The following is a 25667-nucleotide window of genomic DNA, read 5'->3' as shown; positions in this document are numbered from 1 at the left end:
TCTTATCTCCGCCTGTTGGATGTTTCCTGAATCCCTTAATAGTGAAGAATTTGTTATTTCTTTCTAGAACCTGGCACGCTTCCTAGCACATACCAAATGATAATTACACTTTCACTGAATTTACTTAAATAGGTCTATGAGAAATCTGTGCATTTATAGATTTCATGAATTTCAAGTAATATACTTCAGCTTGATTTAAATTTAGGATCCTCATAAAGAGAATTCTAAAGGGGGTCCAGCTTATACTGTCCAAAGTGCCAACTCTTTATTGTGAGCAAGGGATTGAGAAGAATAAAGGGAAACTATGGGAGAATTTTCCAAGAAGTAAGCACTTCTGTTAGACGGATATTGATGATATATGTGACAGTGAGCAATGATAAGACTCCCAAAGGATTACTAAAGAACTCTGTGCTGTAAAATATAGTATAAAATTAAAACCGCTAACAAAACAAATAAAAATCCAAGGATTGAAAACAAATGTACCTGTTAGCATCGTTCTGCTGTTGTGTGTTTAAGAGCAAAAGAGAAGTTGCTATGGCATTGACTTACACGTGCATAGCAACAGAGCGGGCTCAGTGACTCAGCTTGATAAAAGAGGAGATTAGCTCACCATTTCCCTTTCCCCAAATCGGAGTTAGATAGCCAAATATTTCATTTTGACATGGTATATCCATCAACATGTTCTAATAGATAAAAGTCAATAGTGGGGGTGGGTTGGGGGAAGGTCACAAGATGAAATTTGTATGTCATGTGCTTACTTTAGAGAGTGCAACTCATGTGTAAAGAATCTATTAATATCTCTGCATCCTGCTTCCCCCTGATAGAATGGGGTTTCTCAGTGGCATATGTTGGGTGTTGTTTTTATTACAATTTATAGTTTACATTTATAAAATGATGAGTAATAATTTGGCATGAGACAACAATTTATCAGCCCATATAACTTTGTTCCAATGAAAGTTGATGGTGAATATTTCGAGAAAGAAACATCGTTCAGCTGTGAAACTATAATTCCCTATGTGTAACAGCCCTCCAGGGAAGGGATAGATTTTTGCCAGCATAATATGTGAAGTTTAGTCATTTTCAACAGCACAAAGCAGAGGTCAGGCGTGGGTGTATATGTGGGAGGCACCATTATGAAATCAGCCCACAGCCGCTGCACTGCTGGGTGAGCCAATACAAACAGAGCCAAATGTCACAAAGAAATGCTGATATTTTATCACATGATTATTTTAAATATTATTTTACCATTGTATCTTTTCTTTTCTTGTTTATTCTCCACATTTTCATACTGTTTCCGGTTTCCTTTCTTTAAATTGATAAATGAGAAACCGGGCAGTATGGTTTGAGTCAATACTTGCTCATGAACATGGGAAGTCAATGCACCCCTAACGAAAGAGCCAAAACCTGTGAAACCTGGATTTTTTTCGATTTGTTCTGGGTTGACTTAGGTTTCAGAAACATAATAACTTTATTAATTTATTTTTAAATTTATATACAGCATTTAAAAAAATTAAATGTATTGTGGTGACATGGATTAATAAGATTACATAAGTCTCAACCATACATTTCTATGATACATGACCTTCATATTGCATTGTGTGCCCACCACCCAAAGTCAAGTCATCTTCCATTTTGGGGGTATAGTTCTATGAGTTTTGACAAATACATAGAGCTGTGTAACCACCACCACAATCAGGATACGGAGGCGTTCTGCCCCCCCACAGATGCCCTCATGCTGCCCCTTTTATAACCACCCCCTCTCTGCACCCCAGCCCTGGCAATTGCTAATCTGTTGGAGCTGTTCTATTTTGGCTATTCCTTCTCTATTCATTCATGAAACACGTATTTCTTGAGAGTACTATGGGCTGAACTCTGTTTGAAGTGCTGGTGATAAAATGGTGAGTGAAACTGACCCGGAGCTTTCCATGCAGAAACAAGTTTATAAACAATGAATAGTAAATCCGTAGTTTCAAATTGTGGAAAATTCTGTATAGAGAACAAGAGTCCTGTGATAACAGATATCAGAAGATAAAATCTAATTATAAATATAGAGTGCAAAGGAAGGTTTTTCTTAGAAGGTGACATTTAATCTGAGGACCAAAGGGCAAGAAATAACCAACTATGTGAAACGGGCAAGGAGAGGGGGTGTGGGAGCCAGTCATTCCAGGCAGAAGGAACAGCATGTGCAAAACAGCAGTCGGGATTCTAGTGAGGAAAGGAAACAGGCTCATGAGGTGCTGGGACAAACAGGCAGGGCCCACCTAAGGTGTGTGCACTTCTTCCATTGCAGCAGGAAGCCATTGAATTGGGGATAATTTGATTGATGTTTTGAGTTCAGTGTAGAAAATTGATTGTTGGAAAGCAAGAATGGACACAGGATGGTCGTTAGGCCATAACAGTTATCTAGTTGACTGTTGATGGAGGTCTGGGCCTCAGCAGTAGCTGAGGAGATGAAGGGATGGATTTCAAATATATTTCAGAGGGTAGAAGAAACAAGAGCATGTGTTTGATCGAGTATGGGACGGGGGACTGGTGAAGGAAAAGAAAAAGTCAGACGGGACTCCCAAGTTCATGCTTAAGCAGGTGGGCTAGCTTGAAGAAAGTGTTGAGAGAACACGATTCTGGGGGCAAATAGGTTGGTTTGGGGGCAGTCTGAACAGAGAAACCCATCAGATACCCATGTGGGGAAGTGAGACCACCAGGTGGACACACCTTGTGAATTCAGAGGGGAGTTCGGAGCTGGAAAGGGAAATTTGCATCATTACTTAACTATTAATTACTTATATATCATTAACTTAGAATCTGTAAGCATGTAGTATATTTATTGTTAATATACTTTTGATATGTTAATATCAATAGACTATCAATCCATATCAGAAGTATCAATTCATTCCCTCTTTATCGGGGGCCCACTGTGAGCAAGGCTTAGAGGAGATGAGGGAAGGGACGGTACCTTCATGGTCTGAGGCAGGCTGGCAGGACAGGTGGGACTCCAGAAGTTTGTGAGAAAGGAGAGGGACAGCGAATCCCCCAAAAGCAGAGGGCTTTGTGAACTGCAGCAGGGAGATGGGGCTGCGTCCGTGTCGAGATAGGCTCTGAGAAGAGCTTCCCCAAGCATGGGGAGATGAGAAAGTGGGAAAGGATATTGGGTCAATGGAAGAACACGATGGAAGATCACTGACAAAACACCAGTGATTTGGGTTCTCGGATGTCAGATGGACTGTGATCCCAATCTTGAAGCCCAGGAGCGCATCCTGGGAGCCACATTTTCACAAGCCCTTCAGGCATTTTATTTCTTCAACAAATATTTTTTGAGCACTGAGGTATGCCTGGAACCATTCCAAGTGCTGGGAGTTTAGCAATTCAAGTGCAAAATGCCCTTCCCTTGTAGAGCGTGTTTCTGGTGAGTCTGATTCAGTAGGTCCACAGCCTGGGAACACCTTAAGAAGGTCTGAATTAAGAAATGTTGGTCTAGAATAGAGCCGTGAGGAGCACCAGCAGTTAGGGCTGGAGAGGAGAAGGGCTGGCAGCGGAGAAGCCAGAGCAGGTGGCCAGTGAAGGCAGAAGTGACAAGAGGGCTGTGCTAGCCAGGTCCACAGAAGGAAATGGACTGAGGGCGGCAGGGTGAGCAGTCAGCTAGGGGTCGCGCGGCTCAGGCGCCACATGGAATGAAGACAGAATAGCATCCCTGACCTTTAGAGTATGGCATCATTGGTGATACTGACTAACCTAGTTTTATATGAATAGCGGGACTATAAAACACATGGAGTTGTACTAGAGTGACTGAGAAGTGAAGAATTGAAATCTGAGAAGACTTTGCCAGTTGGAAAGGGAGACACTGCTGGCTCTGGAGGAACTTGACTCTGCTTAGATCTTCATCGTTGTCCTGCAGAAAGGACTCTTCTCTTGGGTTGGGTCATTCAAAATCAGCATTTTTATAGGTCCAAAATGGTCAGATATTAACCATTTCATACAGTTTCAACAAAAGGTATGATCCTGATACTACATGGACAGAGGTATGGGTGGTGGGGGAACTTCCAGTTGGTTTCAACGTGATCAGTTGGTGGAAGGCTGAGACCATATATGACAGGCTGTCGTGTTGTGAGCCAGGGTAAGGCACTTTCATTCCTGATCCTGTTGGAATAGTACCTCGGATGCGAGAATGCCAGCATCATCTATTTATTACCTTCCCTGCTCGCTGATGATGTGAAAAGAAAGGAAAAGGCCTTTAGAGCCGGGGTGATTGTCTAGACAGTCCAAAAATAGCTTGTCCCAGGTGCAGAGGAAGCAGTAAAATGCAGACAAAGCACGAGGGTCCTTTGCCAAAAGTACAGTGTGTTTGAACTTTCAGACGCTCCCTGTAAATTTCAAAGGGGAAAATGGCCAGATGACTAAACCCTAATAATTATAATCATTAGTTACTTTAAGTTCCCACTGCTTACTTCGTACAGAGGCATTCTCTGTATGCTAAATTAAACAAAAATTTTTTTGAGATAATTATTTGGATAATTCAGAGCTAAAATAGTCTAGGCTGAAATACTTAGCTGACTGTAACACCTGGACAAGCTTTAGTTTAAAATATATAGAAAAGTGACTTCAGTTGTCACTTCACTATGCAGGGCTTGTCCTAAAAACAAGGATGTTTATGTTATTCCCCACTGCGTCATATTACTCTCTGTAGCGTGGTGCACTTAGAAAAATTGCATTGAATCAAAGAAAGTATTTCTGGTTACAAAAACGGTGGTGTGGTCACCCCATGGAATACAACTAGGCAATGAAAAAGGAATGAGCTGTTGATCCACTGAGCACTTGTGTGGATCTCCAGGGTACTATGCTGAGTGAGTAAAGCCTGTCCAAAAACTACAATACATGCCGCATGATTCCATTTATATAACACTGTTAAGGACAAAGTTAAAGAAATAGAAAACAGATTAGTGGTTGCCAGATTTAAGAGATAGTGGGTTGAAGGGACGTGAGAGTAGCCCTAAAGGGGTACTATGAGGGATCTCTGTGGTGATGGAATTTTCTGTGTTGACTATTACTGTGGTCACATAGATCTGCGTGTGATAAAATTGCATAGGATTGAGTACACACACACATTCACACAAATGAGCTCACATAAAACTGGTGAGATCTGAATAAAGTCATTGAATAGTATCAGTGTCAGTTTCCTGGCTGTGATATTGTACTACAGTTACGCAAGATGACTGGGGGAGTTATTTTGCACTTGGAGAGGCCGGGTAAAGGGTAGCAGGAGAACTCTCGGTATTATTTCTTACAGATGAATGTGAATCTACAATTATCTCAAAATGAAAAGTGTAATTTTAAAAAGTGCATTTCCCCAAACGGTTGAAATTGGGTCAAACCCTGGGTATTAATGAAGAGAGACTCTGTCGTGTGTTCACTCCACTAGATATCAGGCAGAGGAGACCTCCCGTGCCAGTAGCGGGCCACCCTGCACGTATGTCAGCAGGTGGGTTTTCTGCACTGTGGACAAGGGAATGCATGCACCCTTTGGAACATTTTAGTTCGCTTTTTGTTTGTATAACAAAAACTTTCAAATGAAAGGTGAACGGATACATACATCTCTAAGATTCATCAGCCCCCAAAACACAGAAATAAACTAGATGTCATGAGAGGCTTTGTAATGGGCGGTACAAACGAAACCTGAATGATTTGAGTTTATTCAGAGCAAGCATAATTCTAGGGGACGGATCTAAGGAGCTTGTTAGAGACCGTGGTAGCAGAAAGAGGGTCACTGATTGCGAGCAGTGGGTCTAGTTCTTGTGAGGACCCTTTAGCTCAGCAGTTCTCAACCTGTGGGTCGCGACCCCAGCGGGGGTTGAACGACCAAAACACAGGGGTCGCCTAAAGTTATCAGAAAATACATATTTATTATACAATACATTTTTAAATAAAATATGTATTTTCCGATGGCTTTAGGCGACCCCTGTGTTTTGATCGTTCGACCCCCGCCGGGGTCGCGACCCACAGGTTGAGAACCGCTGCTTTAGCTGAACCTTAGATCTATTAAAAGAATTGAAATGAATAGATTAGAATGAGAAGTAAATATATCATTGGGACATATTCTTGTACTTAGGTACTTTATTCTCGCAGATTTCACAATATGCTCAATTTTGTTAGTTGTTTAGACATAACTTCACCGTTTTATTATTTTTTATTTTTTACTTATTTTTATTTAGAAATTAAGCTTAATGGAATGACATTGGTAGTTTGTTTTAAAGTAAGCCATAGCCAGTTATGGCTATGATTTCTTTGTAATCAGTTTTGTTTGCCCAGGGAAGTCCATTCAACCAATAGTTATTAGTTATCTTACCCATGACAACATTGGGTGAGGAGGAATACCAGGAGCAGAAGTACTTCTCTGTGATGGCCTCAGACCTCCCAAACCTGGTATATCAATTACAGATACATAGCTTTTGAATGCTCATGGAGTTTGCCTAGTGCTCTCACTCAAGCAGCTTGCTGCCGTTTTCCAAGTACTGTTCTAAGAGCTTCATAAATATTAGTTCATTTTAATAATTAAAGCTAAGCTATTTGCATCTTGAGGATGAGGTAACTGAAGCACAGAAAGGCTGAGTAACTTCCTTAAAGTCACAAAGCTAATCAAGCATGGTTTCTGTTTGGGGTTTACCTCTAGACACCAGCCTTTCTGATCAAGCTGTTTATACCTGTTCCGCTCTAGTCCTGAGGCAGGCACACTGGATGGCACTAATGGAAAAAGCAAAGGAGACATTTACATCTGATATGCCGAGTTAGTCTATTCCTTTATTTGACTTTATTCCTTCATTTGGTTCTTTTGCAAATGTTTTTTAAATGCCAACTGTGTTCAAAGTTTTAAGATGGACAGTATGATTTTGGCCCTCACAAAATTTACATGCTACGTGGGAGATGAGACTTGTACGTAGATCTTTGAGATGAAAGGTCTTTGGGGACAAATATCCTAACAATGGCCCAGGTAAATATCAGCAGGGGAGCAGATAAAGCAACATTGTCTCCAGGTGGATCGAGGAAGCATCATCACAGTCAGCTGGGAAGAAATGGCATTTCAGGGATCTCAGGAGAGGCAGTGCTGATATACTAGAGGAAATGTCAGCTAACCAGTCTATGAAGGACACATTCCTGGAACAGAGGGTGTGCTCTAGGACTGGAGATTAGGGCAGTATTGTGGAGGGGAGAAAGAAAGGAGACCGAGGGGAAAGTCAAAGGAAAATGGGATCAGTTGAGACCAGCACGTTGAGATGAGCTCATGCTCACTGTCCAAAGCCAGGAGGCGTTGCTGGTGGTCCTTTTGAATATTGGGGAACTAAAGTTTATAAGCAGTGGAATGGCATCTCTAGACTTCTGCTGGCAGTGAATGGGAGGGATCAGAGATGGGACGGCTTCAGGCATGGAAACCGGCCATTGTGTGAGTCTATGCAAGCTGATGTGGGGTTCATCAAAAAGTTCAACGTGGACTTACCACAAGACCCAGAAATCCTGATCCTAGGCTTATACTCAGGAGAAACGGTTCTACTCCTAGGTATATGATTCAAAATTTGAAGACGGGTATTCAAAAAAAGACCTGTGCATGAACATTTGCAATAGGCAGAAAGTGAAAGCAACCCACATGGCCATCAGCAGATGCATAGGTAAACAAAACATGGTCTGTCCTTACAGTGCTGCATTGTTTAGCCATAAAAAGAAATGAAGCACTGATTCATGCTACAACACAGATGGACTCCCAAAAACATGAGGTTGCATATTATACGGTTCCATTTACAGGAAGCGTCCAGAATAAGCAAAGCCATAGGGAGAGGAAGTATATCAGTGGACAACGGGAAGGAGACCAGGGAGGCACTAATCGCTATGGCTTTCCCCTTGAGGTGCTAACACTAGTTGGGAAGTAGGCAGAGGTGGTGACTGCACAACATTGTGAATGGACTCATTGCCACTGACTAACTAATACAATTCAAAATGGCATGTTTTAAGGAAGGGGAGGGCGTGGAGGTGGGGAAAGACAGGACAATGGGGACCAAAAGAGACTTTGCCTGTGGTGATGGCACGTGATGAGGGGTGCAGATGAGATTTTATTGAGTTGTATACTTAAAACCCATATGTTTTTCCAAACCAGTGTTATCCCAATAAATTCAATTAATAAAAGTAAATAAATAAATAAAATGGCAAATATTATATTATGAATTGATTAATTCAGTCATCGAATAGTCCAACTAGCACTCCCTTATTTCTGTTATCTATCCCACCTCCTTCCAGTGAGTTGTTCCAGAATCGCATCTGTGTTAAAGTATGTTCACAGCAGTTTCTGGGTGGTAATTCCATCACCACCACCACCACCACCACAACAAGTACAGCAGTTAACAAGTGTTTAGCACGTGTTATAAACGAGCTCCTGTCCTATCACGACCCAGGGTGTTTCACCATGGTAGTTTTCCTTCAAATAAACAAAAAAGAAGACCTATGTATGCCTTGGCCAGGGCAAGACTTTTGGAATGGAGAGAGGTCTGAGGAGCCGCTCAGGAGAGCTGACCAGTTTGGGGGAGGTAGTCAGGGAGAACCAGGTGGAGGGGGTGGGGGGCGTGTGTGGAAGTTTCCAGCCTGGGTGCCGGGATGAATGGTGACATCATTCACCAAGTGACTCAAATGATTAGCTAAATCTATTCTCTTCATTTTGACTCTGCCTCTCACTCGCTGTGGGTCTGTGGGCAAGTTTGTCTGCCTTTCTCTCTGTCAAATGAAAACGATGGTGTTGGTGCAGTGAGAAAGTGAGTGGCCATATCTAGAGTTAAGGCCTCTCAGTGCAGGGCACACAAGGGGCCCTCAGTAGACATTTATGGGCTGCATGCAGGATGGTGCTTATTTCTTTTCTACACAAGACCATCCTATTCAGAGAGGCCGAGATGGCAGTTGCTGTGCTTTCTGGAATTCCAAGACCCATGTGTATCTAAACCCTTGAGAAATTTGGTGGGCTCTCTTAATATTGGTAACTAGCATGGTGAAACACCCTGGGTTGTGATAGGACAGGAGCTTGTTTATAACACGTGCTAAACACTTGTTAACTGTTGTTGTTGTTGTGGTGGTGGTGGTAGTGGTGGTGGGTATAAAACGATGCCCAGAAACTTCCTGTGAACATACTTTAACACAGATGCGATTCTCGAACAGCTCGCTGGAAGGAGGTGGGATAGATAACAGAAATAAGGGAGTGCTAGTTGGACTATTTGATGACTGAATTAATCAATTCATTAAAAGAGGTGTGAAATCTATTCCTTAATTTCACGTAGGTGAGGGGAAAATGGGTTCAAAAGTTTCAACTTGCCATTCTTCTGTGTTTTCCTAGCTAAACAAACCACTGACGGTGATAAGAAAGTTAGATTATCGAGTATCCAAGGCAGACTTGTGAAATATTGAAAAATGTCTATTCCAATATGAATCCATCCAATCTTTAGCATCATGGAGAGAACGATGAATCACACCACTAGCATCACCTTCAACAACTTCCTATGATGAATCCTAACCCTGGTGTCAACATTGCTCAGTTCTGTCAGCTTTTGTGAAGTTTATTATTAAAGTTTGGACTCTGTTCTTGTGTAGAGGTAATGGGATTAGTTGAGTTACAAAGATGCTAGAGCTGCCCTTTAGAAGAACACTTTATTTCTAACACTTGGTTGTTTTAATGAGTCATCGTAATACCTCCATGACTATCAAATCGTCTTTCAAAGAATTAGTAGCCCCAGGAGAATTTGATTAGAACATTCAGTTATTTGTATGAAGGACAGTTTAGCTGTGGATTAATATTGAGTGTGTTGAAAATTAAATTTAAGTTAAAATTTTTTGTACTCTAAAGCCTCAGATGACTTTTCGTAAAGTCACGGCTCTAAAATGAATCTAAACTTAGAGAGAAATTGTACTGAAAAGATTTTGTACCTTTCCCCACGCCATCCAGTTGTGTATTGGTCTTCTTCAGTCCTTGGGACATGTTTTTCTGTATCGCAGCTGTGTCTGTCACAGAAAAACAATAACACTCAGGTGTTTGGAAATGAATGCACAAAGTTCAGAAATGATTTCAAAAACCCTTTTATTCTTCTTTTCAGTAAAACGAGAACATTTTCACCAATCTAATGTCAAAACAACATCATTTGCAAAACAAAAGTAATTTTCTTGAATTGAAGGGATTCAATATAAACTATCTCTGAATGTTATTTGAAAGGGAGCCACGTTAATGCATGTCCAGAGAAGCGGGCCAGGTGTTGACTAAGTCAGCGTGGCTGTGCCAACTCTCTTGGCATTCCTGTAAAGTGATTTTTCTAATGGAGTAGATTAGCCAAAGATTTAGAGTAACTTCTGCACTCACCGAGCCTGTTGCAAATGAAGAGCCAGTCTTTTTGTTTTGTTAAACACAGTCTATTTTCCTCTTTACCATAAAATTACACTGAAAAGCAGGTAGCATTTGACTCAAAAATTCTTAGGAACCCTTGGGAAGTTGGCTCAAACTCTACCGTTCATATCTTTTTACCACAGCAACTGCATTGCTGGCGCTGAGTAGAGAGCTTGGTTAGTGTTTTTGCTTATCTTTTAGTATGGAAATGCCACTCTACCCACCAATACTGTTCCTCTGGATTGTGGTGCTCACTGGCTGTGCCCTTCCTGAAGCTGTTTACCAGTCCACTCTTATTTGGTACTTTGTAAAGCATCCAGAAATATCAAGTCTCTTCAGATCTTTAAAGGGTTGAACTCGTTTTGGCCTTAGAACAAGAGAATCTGATTAAAGTAATTTACACTAAACGGTAAATGATTGATATATTTTGTCCTGGACAATTGGAAATTCAAGAAGCACTTTCTTTTTTCACAACTTTGCAGTGGAATGTGTGAGCAAGATCTTCTTTTCTTTCTTAGCAGGACTGAGTGGCAGCCGCCCCTTGCTGCCTGGGCTCTCACCCCTAAACTATTCAGCCACTTGACACCTGCTTCATATGTTGATGACCCCTAACTAGAGAATATCACAGACACTCAGGAAAACTAAAAGCACAGGAAACCTTTTTCCCTTCCTAGCATGAAGTTTTATATTTTTTCCCTTTGGGTGGAGTCAAACATGAGTAATTTGCACAGTGCTAAATCCCAGTGCAAAATTAAAAAGCAATTTATATTTAGGAATGTAGGTTGGTTTTATTTTTTTAACTTGATGTGCATTTATTTTATAATCAACACATTATTTGTGTCAGGTCTATCTCATGTTTTAATTAAGGGGTCAAGTCTTCCAGGATATTATTTAATAAGTTAGTTTAAAATGATTGTATTTGGAAAGGATACTATAAGCCACTGAAGAGAAATTTTAGTCCCACATTAACGTGTTTAGTTCACCATGAGGCACTTGTAACTAATTGTAAGCAATCACATTACTCTGCCATCACTTACTTTTGTGGAAAATGAAGATGTTTACTTAGAGCTGTTAAAAGTTTGATTTTAATAGTGATTCGTGAGCAATGCAGAGTATCACTTATGGCTGACATCAAGGGGGAAAAGGGAGTCATTCAAGCTCCTTGCTTAAGTTTAGCTGTATTGATTTTTATGATGTGCTTTTCTTAGCGTGCAAGTAATTCCTGTTTCACAGTAAAGACATTGCTTTGACTCAGCACCCAAGTACATACTTGCTGCTCAAATAAGATGGATTTCATTAGAGAAAGCAGTGCAGGAACTGCTCAATCGGGGCTGCTTGGACTGTCCTCCGGTCTTCTATTTTGTTTCCTGCTTCCTAAAATGCCAACGGTAGCAAGAAGGGATTAAGACCCCCCCTATCGGTGGGAGAGGGAAAGTCTCTATGGTAAAAGATGACATGCTCTCCAAAGGGGATTCTCTCTCATGACAGCATTTTGAATGGGCTGCCCCTTGATCTGTTGGACAAATTAAACAGGGTATTCCTTTTACCTAAAGCAGCGTTTCCCAATTTTTTAGCACAGTGACATTTGGAACTGCATTATTCTATTCTATGAAGGGCTGTCCTACGCATAGTTGAATGTTTAACAATGTCCCTGCTCTTTACCCATTAGATGCCGGCAGTCCCCTCCCCCAGTTCTGACAACCAATAATGTCTACAGTTACCCCCAAATGTCTAGTGAGACGCAAAGTCATCCCAATTGAGAACCGCTAATCTAGCAAAAAGAAACATAATTATTTTTTGTCAAAAAGAACTTTGATCTAAGTCCTCTTTCACATGAGGTATATTTTAGATTATTTTAATTTCAATAATAAATGTCAAGTCATTACAGGAGTCAAAATTTAAGTCTGAACTGTTTGTGTAGAAATGTAAATAACATAGTAACAATATTTTCTGAACCAATAATTTATATGTACAGACTAACAAAGATTTTTTTCTGACGTCCCTTTAATGATATGAAATGTCTTGGTGATCTGATAATAGAATTACATTTAGTGATAAAGGAATCATCTTCATGAGAAAATTATGAGAAAGGAACAATTTTTTAAAAATTGATAAAAAGTGGTAGCTTTCATATTTTTGTCCTTTATTCTTAATTTAAGGAAGTCATGTCATCCCTATTTGACTTGCTCAGTAATTATTCTTGTCAAATTTGAATAATTTCTCTGCATTGTCAGTGAATAATTATAATTTTAATAACTATGGATAAGCATTTTGATCTCCATATATACTATTGTTAAACAATGTAGTCACATATTTTAAAATAAATGTGCCCAAGAAAATTTGCCTATACTTTTTCTTTGTTCATTTTTTTAAATTTTTTATTTACTCATTTTTAGAGAGGAGAGGGAGAGACAGAGAGAGACAGAGAGAGAGAGAGAGAGAGAGAGAGAGAGAGGAGAGACAGAGAGAGAGAAGGGGGAGGAGCTGGAAGCATCAATTCCCATATATGCCTTGACCAGGCAAGCCCAGGGTTTCGAACTGGTGACTTCAGCATTTCCAGGTTGACGCTTTATCCACTGCGCCACCACAGGTCAGGCTCTTTGTTCATTTTAATAGCAAGTTCTACTAAGACAAATTTTAAGGGCAAAAAATCTCACTTAAATGGTTATTCAGTATTTTCTGGCTATCTCCCCAGGTAGGATTTTCCCCAGCTGATTTCTGAGTAATTAATACAAATTATCACTATTTATATAAGATATAGCTAATGACTAATTTCAGAATCCGTAGAATTTTAAGGTATGCCATCCTCAGCAATATTATTCTGAGTTTCTATTTAAACAGGAGAAACAGATTATTTTCCTTAACATAAGCAACATTGTTCCCACACAATTTCCAGTGCTCACACAGTCTGTGCTTCCATGTTGGAGAGGACATGATGCAAACCAGTGCTGATGTTTTGGGTTAAGCTCCAGATCACAAATTCTGGATGAGAATCCTTGGATATTTTCCTAAGATCATCAGAAATACTTTCGTGGATTTAAAAAAATGTTTATACCTAAGAAGCAGTCACTCTAGATTTGTCAATCTGTGGTAACTAAATAAGAAAATGTGTACACATCACTTGGGAGGATTCACAGAGGGAGCTCTGCATGAATATTAAATTCTGGCCGTTTTATGTTTACTACATCAGTTGATCAAAGCAGTTGGTGTAAAGTCTGTACTAGCACGCTGCGTAAACGCTGCTCCCTGGAGCACTTTTGCCAATATCTGGAGATGTGCTCACAGTTGGGGGTGAATGGTTTGCTATCTGCGTCTAGTAGGTGGAGACCAGGGATGCTGCTAAACAACCTTCAATGCACAGGACAGCCCCCCATGACAAAGAATGATCTGGTCCCAAATGTCAAGAGTAGTTAGATTGAGATACTGACTACTGTAGATTCACTAGAATATTTTTAATGCCCCTTCAAATTTCTTGAGATGTTTCACAAACCTGGGATATTTTGCAACTCTAAAGTTGGCATCAGCGTTTTAGTGGGCGTACCAACTGTCTTACTCATGTATGTCCCATCACAGTATAAAGAAAAGATAATCTCTTAATGGCTTCTTTATCTCAATTTCCCGAATTCCTTCATAAAACTTCCTCAGTAATATATGAGCAGCTTTGATATTTAAGGTCAGTTTATATTAATGATGGGAGTAAAAAGTTTTACTCCAGTCCTGTGACAAGTGTTTTTGAATTTCTAATGTTAACTTGTTTTGCATATCTGCTTTTGTGTCTTATTTGTGCTTTTAATCTGAGTTTGAACAATGTGGAAACTGCCGTGACGATTGTAGACACACTGCATGTTATGGTGTGGTGGACAGTTATAACTTCTTCTCACACATTTGTTTTTAATAGGATTACACTAATTTGAGAATGAGCATGCATGTGTTATATCTGCTGAAGTTCTCAAACTCTAAGAGCTGAGAACCAACTGAGTTTTTAAATGAATTCTATTCATTCGTTCACTTTATTGAGAAGTTACTTGTGAGTAGCATTTATCTCACCATTCTTTGTAAGTAAAATACTACATTTCTTTAGAAAATATATTCATTTCATAAAACATTTGCTTTTCCTGCCTTTTATACTAATTTTACTTCCAAATACTATTTTGCAACGAAATTTGTTCCGAATAGAATGGCTTTTTAAACAAACTGTAACTACAGGCCAATTGTTGCCTCAAAAAAACTTTCAGAAGCAGTCCCCATTTCTCTTATTACAATGCTTCCAGTAAATTCTCTTTAAACACATGTCTTTAAACAAACACTCACGAATATACAGCCATAGTTGTTAAAATGCAGATTTCTGTATTACTACAGTCTATGAGTTGTCTCTTCTGTGACATAGTTTTTTAGTGACAGCTTGATTTCAGTGTTTGCTGAGTGTATCATTCATTCCGTGGCTGTTCGCTCAAATATTTGCAATTAGAGGCATTTTGCGTACTTAATGGGAACAAGGATCTTATATATAAGTTGGAATTATTTCATAAAGTCTGAATGTGTGTATGTGTGTGTTTGGATGTATGCATGTCTGTCTATCTATCTATTTATATACCTATCTATAGCTATATTAATAAGGAAAGAGTTATTTTCTTTGAACTGGCCAAAACACACCTTTCTTTTCTCTGTTAGGGCACAAGCTTTCTTTTTCCCCCTATTCTTCAGTCTCTCCGCTCTCTCATCGTAAAAGACATTCATGATAGGTTGCAGGTGGCCATAATTTATAATCATTAGTGAAATTCATCATTCTTGGGATTATTCCTTCTCTTGTCACACATTGACTTCTCGCTCTAGACAGTCTTTGCTTTAACCTCATCTGTAAAAATTGACCCTCCTTTTCGATGTCTGCACTTTGATTTCTGGAGAAATAAGCTCTGTTTCTAAAATATTTGAATAAATGGAATATAAAGATTTTCCCAACTGCACCAGCATAGAACGCCTCTTTTTCTCAATTGTTTATCCATTGAAACAACCAATTACATTTCCTCTTGTCCATGTCTTGTCTCCCTCTAATTGGTACCCATTGAGGTCTAAGTCAGCCCAGCCCGTATTCTTTAACTTGACCCTCAGAGGGTGCTGTCCTAGCCTTTATTTAGGTTAAGGTTGGCATCTGGGGAATGATGCTCCCATTGCATGCTGCAAATGTGTGCCAACACAACCCTTAAATCAAGCGCTGGCAAACTAGCACGAGGAGTCAGGGCGCAGAACTGCCTCTGAGAAGCTTTGCTCTTTGAACCACATCTTGAGTATGGTTAACATGGTTAACATCCAGCAAAGCCAAAATCGACTTAGAGGAATGTGATTGGTTCAGTACTATAGACAATGATTATAGACCTGAAAATAAAGAATAAAATAAAAAAATGAAGTTAGGAGAATAACATCTGCTTTACTGTGTGATATTTTCCCCCCAACTGTTTAGAGAATTATAAATTGTTCAGTCAAGAGCTTGTTTACAAAAGCCTGGCCAATTTAAAAATGAAGCTGCCTTTGAGTCGTCCCTGTTTCATCTCACTGTTTGGAAAATAAATTTGAATCGTTAAGATGTAAATACATCAAGTTAAAAGCCAAAGGCAGTGAAAACCAAGTAAAAGCAAGAAATGTATCACAATTGAACTATTCTCCTGGGAGGAAGAAGATTCGTGGGAATCATTTTTATAGCTTAAATTTTTTATTATTAAATTAAGTGGTGAATATTTGAAAGCACCATGTTACCTGTTTTGTATAGTATATAACTGGCTTATTTTAACAACTGGTGATGACAGAAGTTCAAGTGTGGTGGTAACCATATATTCACTAAGATATTGGTTGGTAACGAGGTAGAGGTAAAGATACAGGTGGGAATGTATGTAGCACTTTTTAAAGTGTGGTCTCCACACCAGTGACTCCCGCCATCACCTGGGAATCGACTAGAAATGCAAATTCTTATACTTTGTCAGAGACATACTGAATCAGAAACTCTGGAGGGGGGCGTGTAGAGGGATCTGTGTTTTAACCAGCTCTCCAGGGAATTCTGATGCACATCCAAGTTTGAGAACCACTGATGGATGGATGGATGGATGGATGGATGGATGGATGGATAAATATACAGGTACAGTTACAGGTAGATATATATATAGGTGCAGGCATAGGTATGAGTATAGAAACATATGAGTACAAATATGGGTTCAGATATAAACACATATATGTGGATATATATTTAAATGTAGCTATTTGGCATTAGGTTCATATAGTGGTGGCCCTATCGTGTCTGTCAACTGGGTAGTTTCCTTCGTTGCAAGACTGGCTGGCTCTTCTCTCCCTTTGCCCCTTGTGGCTGCTTTCTGTCATTGGATCTGCAGGCAAATGGTGATAGAATACCGGCCAGTGCTATATACTCAGCACTGGTCCATTTTCAAAATTTTTTGTTTTCCCCTTACATTTTTGTTTTTGAGCATGTATATATAACTTATTTTCAGCCAAATGATTCATATGCAGCACCATTTACAATGGGGATAAATTAGGCACAAGTGAAATATCTGATAGAAGTGACCTTTAAAACACAATAGAATAGATTTCGAAATAATAGGATGCTTTTTAGGGAGAAAATCTCAATATGTAAGAAACATGTTTGGGAGGATATTCTCTAAGCCATAATCAGTCATTGATTCTTGGATTTTATATTATTTAATATTATTTATATTGCTTATTTCTGTATTTTGTATTCTTTAGTTATAAGCTTGCCTTGCTTTTATAATAAACAAAGAAAATACAGAATAATATTATTAAAACAATAAAAATAATAAAAGAAATAGATATTTTTTCATTTCCTTCTCCTCCCCACACACTGAATTTAGCAGTCCACCAATTATGCCAGCTCTATTTGTTCATCATTTTTCATATATATATATATAATATATGTATATAGTGCTGGATGATAAAATTAAAGGACAGCTCTGCCCACAGAAATGACAGGAAGTCCACTGTAGAAGTAGATAATTTACAACCATGTGGAATTCCTGTTTAAGGAGAAGGGAATATTTCAGTGTATGCAGCATGAGAAGATGTCTCCCTTCGCTTTTTATACAAGATATATAGTGACTCATCATGCTCAGGAAGTGTTTTGAAGTGGATAATGGCTCTTTTCCTGATATTTGGAGGCACAGGGCTTAATCCTCTGCTGAAACTCTTCCTTTGAAGATAAACATAGATATTGGTTTTAGCTTAATTCTTCTTCCTTAACATCCCTTCCTGCTTCAAAATTCTACAATTCCATAAAAAGTGTCAATAAGCAGCAATTAACAAATGATGAGACACTTCATTTCGGTTCTGCACATACAAAGGGACCCACAGAGTTCTGCCCTAGGGTGGGACCTGGGTCATTGCTCCAAGCTGTAGAATGCCTTGTAATGAAGCAGTGTGCTTTGATGCTCCTGCTGATAATAACAGTAAAGCCCACTTGAGCCAGTTTTAGTAATGAGAGAAATTTTAGGGGCTCGTGTCACCAAAACCCCACAGGTATGGTAGGTTTCATCCAGCAATTCTGGCCCTTTTCCCTGTAGTTCTCTTCACTTTATGTCCCTCTAAGTGCCTCTAAGCTGGTATTGGAGAAACTGGCAGTTTGGGGCTAAATCGGACCATGTTTAGACCAGTGGTTCCCAATTTGAGGTTGTCCCCGCTTGGGGCCATCTGGTAGTGTGTGGGAACATTTTTGGTTGTCATAACTGAAAAGATACTACTACTGGCATCTAGTGAGTAGAGGCCAGAAGTGCTGCTAAAGATCTGACAGGACACAGGACAGCCACCACAACAGGGAATGATTCAGCCCAGTATGTCACCAGCGCTGAGACTGCGAAAGCTGGCATACAGGAAGAAGAGGATTTCTCTTCCTGTGTCTAGCGTCTCCTACTTATGTTCAGGGAAACATTTTTTTTAAGATTTTATTTATTCATTTTAGAGAGGAGCGAGGGGAGAGAGAGAGAGAGAGAGAGAGAGAGAGAGAGAGAGAGAGAGAGAAGCAGGAAGCTTCAACTCCCATATGTGCCTTAACTGGGCAAGCCCAGTGTTTTGAACCAGGGACCTCAGCATTCCAGGTTGACGCTTTATCCACTGCACCACCACAGGTCAGGCTCAAGGAAACATTTTGTCGAAGCCTCCAGCTGCCTTCCCTCCTGTGCCCCTGGTGGTAGAGAAGAATGATGGCTTTTGGTTTTGTTTCCAGAACCAGTCATGGACAGGAGGGCTGCTCCTACCAAAGTCAGCTCACTCAGTCCCCGAATGCCCAGGTGTGCCACTCTGCGCTGTCTGCCTGAACAATAAATACACTTCATGCTATGGCACTAGTCTGTTGTGAACACAATGCAGGCATCATTAGGAACCCTGTGAGGCACTGGAGAACGAACACACCCTCTGTAGCAGTTTCAGTCCTCACGATGGGGTGTAGGGAGGCTCTTCTACCTGTATTTGTTTTTTCTGTATAGTCTGCATTATTAATACTTTTCTAGAAAAAGATATCACTGGAAGTTCCTCACTGACACTCTGAAGATTTGCTCAAGGGAAATCACCTTCAATGAGAAAAAAATGACTGTTTGGGGGAGGGTTTGCAGAACCAGGGTCTGTGCTGAGTCTGTTTGCTAGGATAACCCTAGGTAATGAATGCACACTCATCAGTTAGCGTATGTATCAATAGCACCCACTTCGACTCTCAGAGTTCTGGTTTGGGTAAATTTGGCGGTTGCCCTGCTGGTGAGTCCAGTAAGATGGAGACTGAGGATTGCTCAGAGGTCTTAGCACTGCGAAGTTTATTGATAATGTTGGTAAGAACAGTGCTTCCGGATGCCGATGCCTCACTGAGGCGGGGTCGAGAAAGACTGGGCTACGGAAGCTGAAGGCATCACAAACATGGCTGAATTTTTCTTTTTTGACTTCAGCTCTTCTGTCATGTTTTAGGATTTAGATATCTTTCCTTAAAAGATAAAAAACAGCTGCCTTTGCTTTTGAGAAATCCAGGAAGCCTCTTCCTGACTTAAATTTTCTTAATATTATTCACTAATGGTCTAAAACGCAATCAAGTTATGGACTATGGCTCTTAACTATGCTAATCTTTCCATCTGGCCAAATGTCCCATTCTTCCCCTCCAAAGCGAAGAACATCTGCCCCTTTATTCCCATGTGTACATTCAGGCTAACAGAAGATAGTAACCAAAGATGATTTATTTGACCAAAAATACTTATTGATAATTTGCATTTCTGAAGACTTAGCTTAATACCAAATAATAGTGTATTTTTTTCATTAATGTGAAACATCTTGGATTGCTCAGAATTAAACCACAGATTTAAAGAGCAGGCACTAGGTATTGGTTGTATATTTTTCTAAAAAATAGCCATAAGTCTAGAAAAAAATGGCCTTTAAATTTTCTGGCAAGGTTTTTTTAGAATGCAGATTCCTGGGCCCCGGAAGTTGTATGGTGGAGTCTGCAGGCTAAAAAGGAAATTATTGGCTCCCAAGGTAATTATGTAAATGCTTACCTAGATATCTAAAAACATAGTATGTATCAATTTCCTTGTCAGTGAATACTTTTAACAATCTTATCACATGTGAAAAGCAATTTATAATGTACATATTTCTCTCTTAGCAAGTATTCTTAAAACGTTCAATGATTACTTTAAAAAGCACACCAGACAAGAATTCTGTGAGTTACTCATTGCCAAATCATGTCAAAGTCAAAATTATAAAAAATTCTTTAGAAAAGTAGGTGATAGGCCTCAAACGTAAGTGCTTAAAATAACACAATCCTAGGAATCTACATTTGATAAAAAGCCTCCCCCGGTGGTTACAATTCTGATCCTGCAATCCTGCTTGGAGAATCTAAGGACCAGATGGGAATTTCTCCCATCACTAAAGTATACTTGTCTTCATACAGTCATTCATCAAATTTTCTCAGCACCTACTCTGTACAAAACGTGATGCTAGATAGTAGAAAAATAGGTCATAAACATTATCTATCATTGTGAAGCTTCCAGACCAGTGGGCGAGACAGTCAGTTGGAGAAGCATATGGAGACAAATGGAGAAGCATATGGAAGCAATTACAGCTGACATAAGTGCTGAGAAGAAAACCAACATGGTGGTTTGATCCAGGAGCCAGGGAACAGCAACTTCTGATTGGGAAGGTCATGGCAGGCTTTTCTGAGGGAATGGGATCTAAGATAAGGGAGGAAGAACAGTCCTGTGAAAATGCCTAGAAAGAGCAGTTCAGACACTGGGAACTCCTGCATGGGCAGAAATCCATCTGCAGGACCCAGCTTGCCTTGTCCTTGAGTGTCAGGAGAACAGGAGGAAGGGAAAGGCGTGGGAAGGAAGCAGGGGAGGCAGGCCCGGACTCTTGGCACAGGGCGGTCCAGTGCAGATGGATTTTAGTCTACGTGCAATGGAAGCGAATAGATAGTCTTTGCTTGCTTGTTGTTTTTTTTACGCTTGCGGATGCCAAGGTGCTTTGTACAGCAGTTGAAAACTCATCTCTGGAGCCAGATGACTCAGGTATGAACTTGGCTTTCCTTCTTAGAGGCACAGTGATCCTGGAAATGTTTCAACCTCTCTTTGCTCAATCCCACACCTGCAAAATGGAAGTAATAACAGTACCTACCTCATAAGCTTGTTTAATGTATTTAATAAATGCATGACCCCACACTGTATATACATCTTAGTAATGAAAATTGATGTTTCAGAACATCATTCTGGTTTCCTTCATGGACTATTAATTGGGCAAGGGCAAGAGTAGACATGGCTGGTTTGTTTAGAAGGCTGTTAAATGTGTTTGGGAGAAATAGGATGGAGGCTGGAGGTGGGATGATGGAGGTGGAGTCGGAGAGGAGAGTTCAGGTTCCTGATTTACTGTGGACTCAGAGTTGACAGAACCCAGGAATGGATTAAATGTGGGGCAGGAAGTAAAGATGAGAATAAAACAAAACTATTTGGTTTCTGGTTCAACAAATTGAGTGCATGAAACTCATTATCATCTTCATTATCATCAACAACATTTATTGAGCAGGTGTGCATGCCAGGCAAAATACTTATAAACAGCTCTTAAGATGTAGGAGGCTTAGCTACAAAGACATTTGCCAGGAGGGAAAGTCAGGAGTTCAGGTTTGGATAAGTGAAGTTTGAGATGACCCTGAGATACCAGATAGAAGAGTCAAGTAGGCAGTTGGATAGCCAACTCTATAAAACTCGGAGATGGCTGGTTGAGAGATAATATTCACAAGTCATGAACTTTGCAATGGAACTCACCACACTGTTCTTTTATGTAATGATTTGGGTTGTTACGATAATATTTTATTTCTTTTGGCCTCTTTTTTTTTCAGTTCAAGACCTGCTTCCTAACAACCTTCATGTCAATTAAATTTTCAGTCAATTCTTCATAAAGTATTACATTAACATTTCTGATTCCAAAACAGAACTCTACTGAGCTTTACTTTCCTAATCTGAAGTCCATGTTCCCAGTGAAACACTTCCTAATTAAAACTCAAAGAAACTTTAGTTCAAGTTGTGGTCTGAAATCAAGAGGATTTTATTAATTCATATGGGTATAGAAAATCATTTATTTACAGTGTTTAAATTGACATTTGAACAGTTTTTCCAATCCCACACAGTTAGTGGCATAAGGTCTTGAGAAAGCATGAAACATTTTTTTATCAGCCTCATATTTGGTTAAGCTTGCCAAACACAGTTCATTTTCCATCGAAATTCACAAACCTGAGCAGTGGCCAAATTTTCAGAGTCGCTGAATGCAAGCCAGTGAATAAAATTGTTAAACCCTTTGATTTCCCCCCACTTTTTGCCTTAAAAAGTAACATAGAGTGTTTCTCTGAGTTTTATTATCTGACTTCTACTACGCACAGCACTCCAGTGTGTTTGAGAAAGAGCCTGTATGGACATTCCAGCCCAGAATGAACACGGGCGGGTCTTCTGGAAGCATTCATTTGTGTCCTTGGTTATCCTCAGATGGGAACGCCTCCTCCTTCATAGTTCCCCTGCCATCCCTCAGAGGGCAATGGTACCAACTTAAAAAGTGAATAATTTAAGGATGGCTAAAGGTGGAAATTTTTAAGACAAACTTAGAATAGGCAAAAATAACATGATGGTCCAAAGTGTGACAAATACCAGATACTGTGCATTGCAGCTAATTTGGGCCACTAGCAAACCTTTGTCTTAAGACTTTAATCCAATAGCAGAATACACTGATTCAAACAAAATTTAGAGTACGGGGCAGGATGGAACTAGTTATCATTAAGAAAATAATGCTCATGGGCATTGGCCCATTGTGCCCAAGGATGGTTTGAAAAGATGAAGGATGCAAAAACAAATAATAATGAATGGTAATAATTAAATGTGTCATCCTGAAACAGCAGGGGGACCACATTGTAAAGTCTATGGTCGTCTAAGCACTATGTTCTACACCTGGAACTATCACAAAATAATGTTGAGTGTAACTGTAATTGAGAGATAAAACTTAAATTACAAAAGTGATTAAAATGTCAGTGATTCTAATATACTTCTCTTAGTGGATGATAAAATTATATAAGAATGTTGATTCCTTTTAACCCCATGATCACTGTGGTAATTTCTTCATTGAATTGCTTCCTTTATTGGCATCACCTGCTAATTTTATTTTTACTTATAATAGTTAAAGTGCAGAATATCCCCGAAGGGCAATACCTTTGTTTTTAAAATGCTCAACAAAAAATAGATCTTTTTCCGTGGGGGGGGGGGGAGGTGAAAGGTGACAATTAACTACTGAAATCAGCCATAAGAAGTCACTGAGCTGTAAGGGCACACTGCTTAAGTCACACGTACCCTATTTGGAGATGGTGGCCACATAGGATACAACTGTAAGTTTGAAATGGGAACCGTGGGCATACTGGGAAGGGAGTTACCGAAGAGGTCAGGGAGGAATGGGTTAAAAACCACGACTGGAGCAGAATCCTTGTCACCATTGGCCTAGACATGAAGCTGAGCAGTAGGGTCCCAGAGGGCCAGGGGCAGCTCCATGCTCGATGGCAGCCCACTCTTACCATGGCCCCGCCAAGCCACGTAGGTGAGCTATTACCTGCGAAGAGCTCCATGGAATTGAGGAATGCTTGTGGCAAAGCATAGCACTAGCATTTCTTTTTAGTGTAACAGCTTTATTGAGATATAATTCACATGCTGTTCCATTCACTCATTTCAAGTGTGTATGTTTTTTTAGATTTTTTAATTTATTGATTTTTAGAGAGAGAAGAGAGAAAGAGGAGGAAGAAGCGGGAAGCATCGCCTTATAGTAGTTGCTTCCAGTATGTGCCTTGACCAGGCAAGCCCAGGGTTTCAAACCAGTGACCTCAGCATCCCAGGTCAGGCTAAAGTCTGCAATTTAATGGTGTATTCAGAGGTGTAGAGCCATCACTGCAATCAGTTTTAGAACAGTTTCATCACCCCAAAAAACAAGCCCATCCCTCTTAGTCATTACTTCCCAAGTCCCCCCAGTCCCTGGCAACAACTAATTTATTGTTTTGTCTCTATGGAGTTGCCTGTTCTGAACATTTTTATAAATGGAGTCATACAGTGTGTGTTCTTTGGTGTCGAACTTCTTTCATTTAGCATGATGTTTTCCAGGAATATCTGTGTTGTAGCATAAATCGGAACTTCATTCCCTTTAATAGCTGCCAAGTACTGCATTGCATGGGTATGCTACGTTTTATTTACCCATTGATCTGTTGAATAACGCTGCCATGAACAATTATGTGTACGCGTTTTTGTGTGAACATTATTTTCAGTTCTCTTGAGTATATAACTAGAAATGCAATTGCTGGGTCATATGGGTGCTACATACTTAACATTTTGAGCAACTGCCAAACTGTTTTTGCAAAGCACTTTACATTCTCATCAACAACATATAGGAGTTCCACTTCCTCTGCGTCCTCGCCAGCGTTTCTTTTTCCCATTCTGTTAAGTGTGATGTGGTATCTCATTGTGGTTTTGATTTGCATTTTCCTGGTGGCTGATGGTGTTCAGCATCTTTTCATGTGCTTATTGTTCACTTGAATGTTTTCTTCAGAGAAATGCTTATTCAGAACCTTTGCCCACTTTAAAATCAGGCTGTTTGTCTTTTTGTTATTGACTTATAAGAATTCTTTATATATTCTTGATACAAGTCCCTTATCAGATATGTGAGTTAGCCTTTCATTGAAATGACTTGTTCTGTTCAGCATTCATATTGTATCTCTACCCTTTACCGTATTGTATCTCTACCATTTACCGTAAACTGGCAAAAGTCTCTGTAACTATTTGCATCAACTTTGTAAGGAAGGTGCAGACACTCCCCCCAGCAAGTGCTCGGTGCCGCTCAGCCTTGTATGCCCAAGGAAGCCTTTTAGAGCCCAGTGCTCCCCAGGGTGTCTGACTCAGAGGATCACAGTGACCCCAGGCCTGCTCCCTCCCAGGGCCTCTAGCCACACATTCCAGCTGGGGAGCCTGCTGGCCTGGCTCCCCCAGCTCTCTGAGCAGTGTCCTTGCCTCCATCCTCCTCCGCTCCCACACCCGACCGGGCCTCTGCGTGGGGAGTATGGGGGGTCAGTTCTGCCTGGAGCTGCTGCTGCTGCTGAGGTGTAAGGACCCTGGAGAGGTAAGAAGATAGTGCGTGTGCATTTCAGGCTCTGTTTTGTGCATGAAGTTAGGCAGGACCTCTGCAATACGACGAGAAGACAAGACTTCGTGAGGCCGTTATCCTAGCAGTATCCAGGGAAGGCGGACGCAGCAGGGAAGAGTTGGAGAAGAGGGAGCTTTGGAGGGATTCACTCCACTTATTTCAGTACTTGAATCTCTTTCGACTTCAAAGTTCCGATCATTCAAATGACACTTAAGATGTCTCTGCCCACTGCTTTAGGAGGGTTCAGAGCCTTGATCTAGGGTGTCTGGAATGTGGCATATTGTCAAGATATTAATATTTTATTGAAACCTTAGAGTAAATCTCGGTGCTGTCTGCCATTTCTCCTGCACTTTTCCTTTTGGCTATTTTCTCAGCATTTTAAAATCGATGCAATTTGTCTTTAAAGATGCATATTGGCTTATTTGTTACTGTTGCACAGGTCTTATGGGCCTTCTAGTGCAGTGTTTTTCAGTAACAGATTAGGAAACCAAGAGAGAGAGTGGATCAGGTTATGGTGGGGTCCCCTGTCTAGTCTATGACAGAACCAAGGCTGGACATTTGCTTTTAAGCCTGTCCT

The 25667-nt window shown here is 40.2% G+C and overlaps 1 protein-coding gene across 3 annotated transcripts in view; it reads left to right on the top strand.

Moving 5' to 3' along the window:
* The window catches only part of ARHGAP6 (Rho GTPase activating protein 6), a 457788-nt gene that overhangs the window by 286700 nt on the left and 145421 nt on the right, over nt 1–25667 (top strand). The gene's annotated exons all lie outside the window — the stretch shown is intronic.

The sequence above is a fragment of the Saccopteryx leptura genome, chromosome X (genome assembly GCF_036850995.1).
Source record: "Saccopteryx leptura isolate mSacLep1 chromosome X, mSacLep1_pri_phased_curated, whole genome shotgun sequence".
Classification (NCBI taxonomy): domain Eukaryota; kingdom Metazoa; phylum Chordata; class Mammalia; order Chiroptera; family Emballonuridae; genus Saccopteryx; species Saccopteryx leptura.
This window is presented reverse-complemented; position numbering and strand designations above follow the sequence as displayed.